At 37.1% G+C, this 12,509-nt stretch overlaps 1 long non-coding RNA gene across 1 annotated transcript in view; it reads right to left on the reverse strand.

Moving 5' to 3' along the window:
* Nucleotides 1–12,509, reverse strand: part of LOC110361153 (uncharacterized) — a 525,815-nt gene that overhangs the window by 487,610 nt on the left and 25,696 nt on the right. Inside the window, exons 3-4 of the long non-coding RNA XR_010474693.1 lie at nt 7,636–7,700; nt 5,522–5,637 (exon numbers count right to left, since the gene is read on the reverse strand). This is a non-coding gene — a long non-coding RNA (uncharacterized LOC110361153). The remainder of the gene's footprint in view (nt 1–5,521; nt 5,638–7,635; nt 7,701–12,509) is intronic.

A 12,509-nucleotide genomic window follows, 5' to 3' on the forward strand; every position in this document is an offset into this window, starting at 1 on the left:
CACAGTCTCCTAATTACTGAAAGTTTGATTTATCCACCTGCAGGGAGATAAGAGGATACACACTTGAGAGGCTCCACAAGCAATGGCAACACTGCAGCCTTTGCAGAATTCATGGACTGCCACAATTCATCCAGCCTGGAGCCTTCTGGTGACCTGGGAGAGCAGCATATGCCCTCTCCACTGCTGGAACCTGTGGCACAGTCCTACAAACAGCCAGCATCATTGCCAACACCACAAACCAATGCATCTCACACAGAATATCCTTAATACCAGTATTTCCTCAGACAATTTGCCATATTACTTAAGTGAATTTTCATCATTTATGGATTCACCACTCTCCTCTGCAACAGATACACTTTCTGACCTTCCAACACATTCATTTGAAAGACAGAATGAAGGGGAATTAATTGCATTGTTTAAAAATCAGACCTATAATATGGATCTTACTGAAAGTTATTTGAACATCACTCATGCAGTCATATCATCATCAGAAGAATCCTGCATTCCAGCCTTCCCCATTCATTATCATAAATGGGTAATTGCCATCATTAACATTCTTGCCAGCTGGATAGAATGCACTTCTACACTGCAGCTAAAATACTTTGTTCAGAGATGCTTATTCTTCCACAGGCATTTGATTGCAATTTAGATCTCCTATTTATTCCTTTTATTTAATAAAAACTACTACCTAAAGCACTCCTTGAACTCTTAAGGAAACTAAAATATCATTGCAAACACAAATCCTGCAACAACTATAAGCCAGCAATGACTGTTTTGGCTTTTGAGCATGACTATTTCATATCCATTTCTATGAAGGGGAAAAACAAAACCATTAAAAAGAATCTAACTGTATGAAATCAAAACCATTAATCCCTTCATACAGAAAGTATATGGTAGAAATTATTAGCAAGTGACAAAAGCTTGTTTTTCATAAGGAAAGTTTATGCATGCTATGATTTGCGTGTCTATTTTAATGAAAAGCCAGTTCTCTTTATATAATTAGAACAGCTCTTGAGGCAGAAAGAATATAATAGGCAATAATGACTTAAAACTGAGAAAGCCACACTGGAGTTATCACTACGTCACAGCCTAAGTGTGTTGCATAAGGACAGTTTTGTAAAGCAAGAGACAAAAGCAATCTGGGGGAGGAGCAGCGTTCAGCTGCAGACATTTTTCCTGCTCCTTGGCTGTGAAGATGAATGGTTGGAAAGCTGACAAGTTTTCACAGGCATGACTGAGCCCAGTCCTTGACTCAGAATTAAATGGGACATAAGGCTTTGGCTGGCCAAGATCACTAAGCATGAACAAAACCTAAAACTAAAATCACCTTCACTATTTATATCTGTGTAAAAAACAAAACCAAAAGTAACTGGGAACAGCACTGTTTGTTGTTTGGCATGCATCCATCATTACTATGGGCTAATAAAACTGAAAAGAAAGAAAACTAACTTGAGTGTTGTTCCAGCCTGGACATTAAAAAGTAGTAAATTCTATGTTGCCCGAATTGAAAAATAAATGAGCTTTGTTTATACCTCTGCATACCATAAACTATGCCTTAGTTTTTTTTTAAGCTAACATTATAATACTTTGTGCATTTCATACATCATTTGCATTTGTGATACTTCCAGTTTCTGCCAGTGCCACGTTAGGACACACATAGCCTATATACGTCTCTACTAAAATGCTGAATGAAGGAGTAGGAAGGGTCCATGGTATAGCTAACTCAAGGTTTTCCACATTAATGACCTTGGCCCACAGTGATATTGAGATGAGTAAATTATTATTCTAGTTCTTTCTTCGAGACAGTGAAGAGCAGCATCAGTAGAGCCACCACCGTGGCAATGGTAGCGCTCATCCACACTCCCAGCAGGCAAGTACGCAAAGCCAGATGCCAAAGGAAATTTTCCTTCCTCTACCTACATGCCCCATCTAGAACTGTGCAGCTCAGAGGTGTTTCCATCCCAATGACTGAAGCTACAGCCTACAGACTAAACTGAACTTCTGCATTTACTCGTGTCAGAAAATAAAAAGCTTTGTAGTAGTTTGTACTTCTTGCAAACTTAGACTGAGCTAACTAATGCCTTCTGGCATTTGTGACACTTAGACCATGCTGACTGGACAGAAAACCTGATGAGTGAGTTCTCTGGCAAAGTCTGGTAAAGCAGCATCTTGATCTGGTTATCTCATTACAATCAAACAGAAAATTCCACTGCAGCTACATTAAAAAAAAGTTCCCAGTTCCTCTAAAAAATTCCTCTCATTGCTTATTCATGCTAAAAAATAAATAACTTCAGCTTGCTTAACATTATTTGACACAAAAAGAGAAGCTTAAAGTTATTGCTGTAATCTTAGGTTTCAATCTTGAAAAAATTAAGTGAATGAGTAATTCTGCATCCAAGAATTATCCCCATTGATTTCAATACATGCAAAGTCAACTTAACACATGATGTTTCACCTATATACACCTTACACACACCTCAGGAGAATCTCCAAATAGACAGTAACTAACCTCGCCTGAGAAGCATACAAATTGTGTAAAAAAGGCACAGGAAAAATAGTCTATAGTAAAAAAGTTATTATAACTACACAGAAACATAGTCCTAGAACCAGTAAAACGGAAGCATGGTTAGAAAATGGGGAATCAATTCAATAAAAGTAACATACTAGGAAACCAGCAGAATTCTGAGGAACTTCTTAGTTAAATTTGGGCTAATGATGAAAGATGGGAATGATTGTGGAAACTTGCAAGTTTAAAACCAAATCACAGAGGAAAACATTGTTGAGAAAACTGGAAGTAATATTGGAGAGCAAACACATAAATCACATTAACACTGATTAACTTTCATCAAATATTCTATTTCAGAAGACTGTTCATAAGATTCCTTTTCCCTGTTTATTTGGTGTCATATTCTCCAGTACACATATGCTTCTGTGCATCAAAATGACTCACAAAATATGCAAAAAAGAAGATTCAGTGGGACAACAGTGCAGTAATCTTAGCTTCCTTACACCTCATCGTGTTTTCACATCAACGCTTTCACATCTATAGCAATTTCATTTTACTAAGCTAAGAGTAACAACCTATCCATCTTATATATCAGCAAAAAGTCTCCCAGAGCTGCAATTATTAGCAAAAAACAAGAGTGGAAAAAGTCTGTACTCAAGTACAGTCCTGTGTTATCCTAAGAAGGTGTATGACACTGTTCAGGGGGTGCAGTTATTGCAGTGTTTCTAGCAAGGGTGTCCAATCAGAGAAATGAGAGGTGGATAATACCAGTGAATTGGTATCACATAGTTCACTTCTCTCTGTCAATGTAGGGCATTTTTTTGATGTAGATGACAGTATCCCTTCCTGCCTCATTTTTCCTCTTTCAACTGCTCCCATTCCCCTCAGGAACCTCTCATGCAATAGTCTAATCTCACTGAGCTGAACTGAAATGTAGACTGTACTCCCTTCCTAGAGAATAAGAACAAGGTACAATTTCCCTTTTATTTGGTGCTCTACTCAGACCTCAGGTTGTAACACACAAAATTCAGCAGGATACCTACATTAAGTTCTGGAAGAGCCAGGTAAGCACTGGAGAGAGGTTTGGCTCCACTCTTGTTTTTCAAGAAGGGCAGCTGGATCGGCAATGAAGTCAAAATGAAATATCACTGGCTAGTAAATCACCATAGGCCTCAAATAAATGTAGACAAGACAATCATCATGATTGTTTCTGAACTAATGCTTCCTGAATTCCTCCTGCAGCACTTCCAACTTGCTCAGCATTTTGCTTAAACAAAAGTACATATTAAAAAAGCCTCCACCACACCAAAAAAAAGTATTTCTTTGCACTACTGAAAAAAATCAAAGTTACTGGAAACACAAATTACATTAGCAGTAGCAGAAGAATACTATACTCTATCGTTTTAGTTCCTTGTACAACAAGGCTATTAGTCTTAAAAGTTTAATTTCATAACAGGTCCAAGTTTTTAATCCATTTCCACAGGCTCTTACTCTGAACCTAAGCCTGTAAGATCCTATTAGTTTTGCAGCTTCTACTCATCCCCTTTCCTCACTCTAACCACCACAACAATGAAAATGTGAAAAAGAAGCACCATTTATTTTACAGAGACTGTTTCTTAGCGCATTTTGGCAAGCTGGTATGGATTTCCATCAGCCTGTTTTCACAGGTAAGCCTTTGCCCATTCATAACTGGTAAATCCTCTTCAGTTTAGAGCCAGCATACGCATCTGTGTGTAGACCAGACCATCACCCTTTGTCCCCTTACTCTGAGAGCAACTTGGTTCATGTCAGCAAGATCAGAGCATGAGGCAAGGTAGTAACAGATGAGACAAAGGATATTTAAGTCTCATAGCTTGGAACTTATTGTTTAAAGTTAAAACACAGAATTCTGAATGCAGAAGAGAATCCCAGTCTCTCACATCATTAAGTTTTTCTTTAAGCTTTTGATTCAGTCTATTAAGGGAAGTTTCACTTTCTTCTCCCTCTCTATCCAGAAGAAAACAGACCTTGAGCAGATCCAAATGTTTACCCTGTCATTTACCACCTTTCCCAATATCTTCAACAACATATTTTAGATGATCAGAGGCAAGGCTAATATCCAGAAATAAAATCCATTCTCTTCTCTCCGAGACCAAAAAGACATTTCACAAACAGCAGGATTTCTTTTTAATTAGACATCCATCAACAGAGTATTTTCTCACTACTTTGGCCTTGAAAACACTGTATTTTCCAATTTCTTACATGCTGCTTTACGTTATGCTGTGTCAGTCACACCACATTATGTCATTTCATAGAGCAGGTCAGCAGGAACTGCCATGTTCAGAGATACCTGATGTTTTGCCAAATCATTTGGCACATTTTACATTCTCATCAGTTTGAATTCCTTGTAGATCATTTCAAAAGAGACATAATTATTGGCAACCATTCAAAAAATGGCAGATAGTCTGAGTGCTTTGCTGGCATTCTCATCCATCTATAAACTGCAAGATAGACAGATTTTCCTAAAACAATGTAACTGCATGCCAGATTAATACATGTGCAATTCTAGCTTACATTTACTATCTTGGGGAAATGCTCTGCAAAGTGCCCTTACAATGAATAGTACTTCATTCTACACTTTCCCTAAAGGCATCTCAATCAGTGTTATTAGGAATACCAGATTCTCACCCTGAGGCTGAGATTATATAATACTTGTTAATTGATTCAAGTATTAATTCAACACCATATACTAGCAAGAGTAAGCATGTATCTTCCATTGTTTCAAACATTTAATTCTTACAGTAATTCTACACCAACTACTGTAATTAAAGCTTTCTTTACACTGAACTCTAGATAAACTATCCCTTTACAACTATGTATTATTTTTTTGTCCCCTTAACACAACGCATGTAGGAGCACAATAGGCAAATAGTAACAAATCTATGGTTAAGGTTACATGGCAGTTATACAAACAAGAACATTCTTGAAAAAGCCAAGAACAGTCAGAGTGAAACAAAAAACTCACAGTATACGTACCACGGCACTGGTCAACACTGAGACATTAATAGTTGTAGGGGATGGCAGATCTCTGTGGAAAATACTGCTGCAAAACAAAGCAGAGCAGCAGAGAGCTTCTTTCTATGTAGAAAAACCTTGCAATGGAAAAAAGTTCAAGAAATTATCAACTGATTGCAGTTCAGCAACCAGAAAGCATATGAAGTTAAATCAGAAGAGTATTAATTTTCAAGTTAAATAATATAAGGTCTTCACCTAGTTGCAAACAGGCTCCATACACAGAGAAAAGCCTGCAAAGCAGTATCAGTTCATAAGTTAATTGACTAGAGGCTAAAGATTTGTCACAAGTTTGCACTGATAAGAAACATATGGGCCATGAAGACAGACAAAGAACTGAAATCTGATGGGTCTGACAGACTTTGTAGTCGGGAATTGTGCAAAAACTCGCAGGTGCCTGCAGACTCCCCCAAGGGTAGCCAGGGAGATCTTAGATTGAAATGGCAACACACTAGAGCACATTTCTGAAACACAAGCCCCTAAGCAGAGGAGACTTGACATTTTCATGGGTTCCTTTGCATAAACACTTTCACCAAGTATGGTTTTCTAATTTAAAAAGCCTTGATTTCAGTAAATCACAGTAATTAAAAAACAGGCATAACAGACAATCTGTATAGTTAGCAAGTCACATTTGTAGATTGTTCTCCAAACAAAGGCGAAATCCAAAAGCCCTCGGAAGTTAGAGTATCTCCAACGTGCAAACCTACAAAAAGAAATGTGGTGTTTGACTGATCACAACAACAGAAGCTGGCCACTCAGTGTATGTTTTTGGAGACACTAGAAAGACTGAGGCTGTAAATCTAATTCCCACTTTGAAGGAGGGTTGGTAAATAGCTTCTCTCAGCCACAGAATCACAGCAGTTTGGGACCAAACAAGCAGTTTCCCTCATGATGTGCCACATAGTGAAAATTATTTTGATAGAATATTTTAGCCTGTGTGGGGGATAAAATAATCTTTAAGCATCATAAGGCAGCTGAACATTACTCAGAATTAAATATAATTTCTACCTACAGTTTTACCAGCCCCAGAGAGTCAGATGTAAGAAGTTTGAAAGCAAACCCAAAAGGTACATGGTCTCACAAACTGCTAAAGCAGCGTTTTGCTGTCAGATAGAGGTGTCACCTGTTTAAAATGAAGGAGTAGTCCATAAAGCAGAAGGGAAAAGAGAGGAGCAGAAATCAGAGTTTGGAGAGATAAGGCACAGATGTGTCTAGCAGAGGCAAGAGAACTATTCCTCTGCAATTCTAGGTCAGTGACAGCGCAAACACAGGACTCAATATCATCTCTATTCTGCAACATTGATGAAGAATATGAATTACAAATTCCTTTTGCTTTTTTACTTGGAGACTAAAGAGTGTGTTAGGAAGGAAGGGAGAACTGTAGCTTAATACATATGAACAGTGAGCAATAATACCAATAATATTTTTTTCTAGCTACCTAGTCTTTTACCTGCATTAGCTGTGTTCATAAAAGAAAAAAGCCACCAGTAATTTTCATCCGGTGAAAATTTAAGACTTTTAAATAGTTTAATTCCAAATTATACAAATACTGATTTTTAAGCCAATCAGTTATTTTGTTAAGGTTATTATATTTCTAGTGTAATTTCAATGCTACATTTTGAGGAAAAAAGTACATTTTAATTTTTCTTAAAACATAAGAGTAAAGTCAAATTAGCTAATTTCCTTTTTTTAATTTTAAGATATTCCAATTTCATTAAAGTCCTATTTCCAGCAGAAAACTATTTCATCAGCTCAACCTTCAGCTAGTTCTGTTGTGCATTTAGCCTGTTTTCTTTGACCTGTATGATTGTTTTTATTATGAAAGTTAAGAAAGAAACAATAAGATAAACAAGAGACTATCAAAACCGGGATCAGTGTGGACCAAGTTGCTGCCTTCCTTGGGTTGTGAAATGAGGTCCCAGCCTGGAGAGGTGGGGAGAACACTCATAAGGAAGAACCAGCAAGAAACGGGTGACAATCATTTCCAGACATTTTTTATTTCCATTCTTGAATAAGAACAAATTCACTAGATTTGAAAATGATTTTTGGCAGGCTACACTGGATAAGATCATTCTTACCTTCACAAAATGACCAGTGTTCTCTTTTGATTCTCTTTTCCGAAGGGAGAGAAATTCTCATCTTCCTAGAACATAAACATTTCAGAATAATTCCTGTTTTGACAATGTATTATGTAAATGGGACTAAATATCACAAGAGTATTTATCAAAGCATAAAAATCCACTGCATTATATAAGCCTCATAAGCAACCGGTTTAATTTTTTTATCATGAAAGTAAATCCATCATCAAAAGCATTTCATAAATTTTCAGTACAAAATGCTTGCTTAGGATGTGGTAGAAATGGGGTGAAAGTAATTTTTTTGATCTGGCATTCTAAACTGAACAATGTCACATATCTAAAAATTGACTTAAACTCACATTACATGTAATTGCACTTTCAATCACCTTCTATTCCCAAAAATGATGTTCCCTCTAAGTGAATCAGCTCTCTTGTCCACTGACTACAAAAGAAGCTGTGTAGCAAATAAAAGAGTAGACACATGAATATGCCACCAACATTTCTTTACTAACTTTTTCTGTTATAGAGGTACTCGAGCTGTGCTACCATGTAAGTAATTTTGAGTCCATCCCAGACAAAACCAGTACAATGAAGAACAGTTTTCTGTTCAGAGGTGAAGCAAAACAAAAATTTTATTGCAGAGGAACATGAGTGCTTTCTAAATTTGTTTCCACAAATAAAAAAGTTGAGTAATCATTCTGAGTCAAGCAAATACTTCATTTTCTCACCGCAAAGTGTTTTTCTCCCTTCCTAGGATTTAAAGAACAGTAGCAAAATATTTGGGCAGAAGTAGTTAATATGGGATACAACCACATACACTGCTTGTTTCCAGATGTTCATTCAACCACAAGTTTGAGCACAGAGTTTCAAACAACAATTTGAAAAGCCAAGGTGTGTGGTGAGAAAGGCTAGCAAAGCCCTTCACAAACCATCTAGAACCTACAAAACACACTGGAGAAAGAAACTCCAGCATATGTCCTAACTACCAATGAATTTCTGTAATTTGTGTCTTCATTTAAAATAAGTTGATATATATACTTTCATCAAAAAGGAATTTCAGTATTGACATGAGAGAAAAATGGAGGAGGGGCTACAAACTTCTGAAAAAGAGCAGGCATCTGCTTCATTCCAAAATAGATGTGTTCCTTCAAAATTCAGCTTTAATGTCCATGAACTCTGACTTTTACTTACATCCTTCATTATTTATAACAGCTCCTGCAAACTAATTTACCTGTTTGTTTTCTACTCAGATTTGGAAAAGCCTTACAGAATGCAGCGCTTATATCTTCTCATAGCATTGTTATAGCACGTAAGATCACAGTCAAGATCTTGTCTAGAAACAAAGTGCTTTGGTAGGGGCCTTTGGCACAAGGAGATTAAACTTTTGGACTAATGCTATAAACTATTCTGCACATGCTGATCTACCTGTAGAATAAAGGCTCAAGCTTTGGTTGATGTAACACAAACACAAGTGTCAAGCTTTGCAGACAGGATTGCGAGATGTGAACAGAAAACTGTGGAAAAAGAAAGGACCAAACTGAAAAGAAGATCACTTAGTTATATAGGTGGGTCTCGTGCAAGTACAATACAGGCTGCCAGCTCCTGAAGGTACTAATTATCACCACTATTTTAAGCAACATCTTTTATATGAATGTAAGCCACCACTTCAAGCAGTTTGCTTGTTGCAGGTATCTTAATGGAATTTGAGCTCCAAGAAAGATTTTTTCTTTCTTTAAAATTTTGAAATAACAAAAAAAAATTTAATTTAGTCATCTTTTTTGTTCCATCTGGTACTTATTTCAATAGGACCATTTTTGTGCTTAAAGTGGAAAACATACTTTAGTACCTTGAAGAATTAAGCAAGAACGTGGAACCCAGCAGCAGTCCTGTGAGACACAGTCAGACAGACACAGGCAGCATCCCTGCTGTTCATTCAGGGAGGTTCACTAAATCTCTATGGAATATTAACTAACAATAAATGCTCTTCTTAAAAACCACACACACAGAGGACTTCGCAGCACTGCGGCAAAAGGAGTCCACATAAAAATGCTGTTTGCCAAGGTCCTGTACGAACAGATTCCACGTTCTCTCAAACGAGCTGGCTGGCACAGAGTTGATAATATGGCTCTGAATGGGATGCTGTGCTGTGGAGTTAATCAGACAACACCGCAATGCCCCCCAGTATGGGGAGCAGCAGATGGCCCCAGCATGTTTTCATGCTTGGTCAGGTGTTATTAATCTATGACCAAGAGAGCAGGTGGCTGTCATAAATTGCAAGAATTTTTCACAAATCATTCCACTCTCCAAAGAAGCCAAGCACAATGCTTTCATTAGGTATTAAAAAAAAATAAAAAGAAAAAAAGAGGAAAATGAGGAAGAGATTGTAACCAAGTGGTATTTAAAGTAACAGCTAAGTTTAGATAATGGTGCATAGTGAAAGGAGAAACTGGAAATGTTATACCCAGCAGCCTCCTGTGCCTCAGTCCTTTTCCCATTAAAAAAAAAATACACAAAGCACATATTCTTGAAGCAACAAAGCTCTACTTCCAAGGCAAATGCAATTCAAGAATAACTTAAAAACGCACTTCAGCAACACTGGGCTGGAAGAATTTTCAGCCTAGCATTCTGCTGCCAGTGAGCTTTCCCATTTATTATTTGCACCAGGACACTGACTAAGGGCCACCCCCAGGAGATCAAAGACATTGGCATATTCAGAGCATATGAGTAGAAAAGCAGGAGGAGGCAGGCCTGCCTTGGAGGAAGCACCATCAGCAGAGAGGAGACCCAGGGAGAAATGCTGGAAATGTTGCTCATCTGCAGAACAGGGAAAGCAGCAAATCCCAAAGGTCACATTCTGAAGAGCTCAGCTCCCACTTCATCATGTAAGCAAAGGACCCATATTTGCAGGGGTGTTTTCAGCAGCCCACAGAAGCGTCTCCTGTGCATGACTGAAACAAGGAAGCCAAACTGGAAAGCAAATACCTGTATTCCGTGACCCTGACCAGCCCTTTCACCAGAAACCCTCTCCTACCACAACACTTACCACAAAGTCAGCCCTGGCAGTAACGTAGGGGATTTTTACAGAAGCAGGCAGCTTACGTGAGGTGAAAAAGAATAAATTAAAATAGTATTGTATAAGAAGGTACCTACTGCTGAACTACTATGTCAAGTATTCTTGAATACAATTATATATGCCATAATATATTTAATTTTTCTTCGGTTTATTGGAATTTAATCTTCATAGCTAAAAGCAGCTATGCTATTTGCACGAGTGATTCAATGTTTTATTTACATTCCCTGCCTAATACCACTTGAACCTTTTAAAAATTAAATGTATTTTGTATTTTTAATTCAGTTTGCCCTAATTGTTAAATAATTTCTGCCACTTCTCTAACAAAACCCTCAAGGCAAATAAAAATTGAGTCCATGTGCTCAGCTTCAGTTTGAAGAAATTGAATCTAAACCATTCATGCAGAGAAGGTGATGTGTCAAAAGCAGAGGAGAATCCCAGGGGCTCTCTGGGTATCAGGCTTATCTCACTTATGCATCTGGGGCCCCATTCAAGGAGCTCTAAAACTCCAGAGTGACAAGTCCTAAGCCCCGGCATCAATGTGCACTTCTATGCAACAAACAGTGCAGAAATAAAGTAGTAAGTGAAAACTAGTGCAACTTACAAAACTATAAGAAACTAAAATATAAACTGAATATATTAATTTGAGAATATGGAGATGGAGTTCTTTGAATTTAACTTTAAACCATTTGTAACAGATGGCTAAAGGGGAGCAGTCAAGCAAAACCAGATCCACATAACACAAAAATCTTTTCTACAACATTCTGTTCCAGATTTACTCTATGACAAGAGGTGATATCCCAGTGAGAGTTTTCCTGTGACAACTACTATTAATAAATGCTAATGTATCTCTCTCCAAAAGATACAACATATACTGTTATAGCAATATAAAGAGATGGTCCAAGGGAACAAAGAAAGTTATTTTACTACATAATGTGTTAAAGAACAATCAGTACTTTGCTAATTTAGGATCTTAGAAAAGTGTTTGCGTGGCAATTTTTATAGAAATCGCAACTGTCTCATGTGGTTGCTTCCCCTTTCGGTTTACTTCTTTTTCAAAGCCCACAAAGGCTCCAGTATACTGTGGGAACCATTTCTTGCCTCTTCAGATTCTACTTTAGATGCAGAATGACAGAAGTTTATAAAGCTCATCTTGAATCACACACACACACAAAAAAAAAAAAAGTCAAATTTAACCAGGTGTTTGGAAGACATTCTGAATGAATTAATTTTCTCACTTAAACATTTAAGACAGAATACAGAATGACAAGTTTCCCTTCTAGAAGTAGACCTAGATTAGTGGTTGTTCAGCATAGGGCCAAACATGAACATTTCAAAATATTCAAGGTTGGTTTTTTTAAAAAAAAATAAAATCACAAACATAACCACATGTCTTCTTAACAGTAGGTTTCTCTGAAGGATTACCATGGTAAACTGTAACCCAAGCTCCAATTGCAATGTCCTCTGAAAGAACATATTACACAAAACCTCATATAGAGACAACACAGCAATGGCAAGTTATAGTTTATGAAGAGAACCTGTCACAGAATAAGCAGGACAATCTTTTACCAGGATAGTATTGCAGAGAACTTAAACTGTGATTTTATATTAAAGGACTCCTGGGTTAAAAAAAAAGTCAGTGACTTTTATTTTAATAATAAAAGTGTAATTTTAAAATATTTCCCTCTTTTCATCAATTATTTCATCTTGTTACATTTTTACTTTGCTCAGCCTCAACAACAAAAATTACTTTACCAGCAAGTAGATCTACACAAGAAAGAGTCGTATTTTAAATGAGGACAGA

This window comes from Columba livia, chromosome 9 (assembly GCF_036013475.1).
Source record: "Columba livia isolate bColLiv1 breed racing homer chromosome 9, bColLiv1.pat.W.v2, whole genome shotgun sequence".
Lineage (NCBI taxonomy): Eukaryota > Metazoa > Chordata > Aves > Columbiformes > Columbidae > Columba > Columba livia.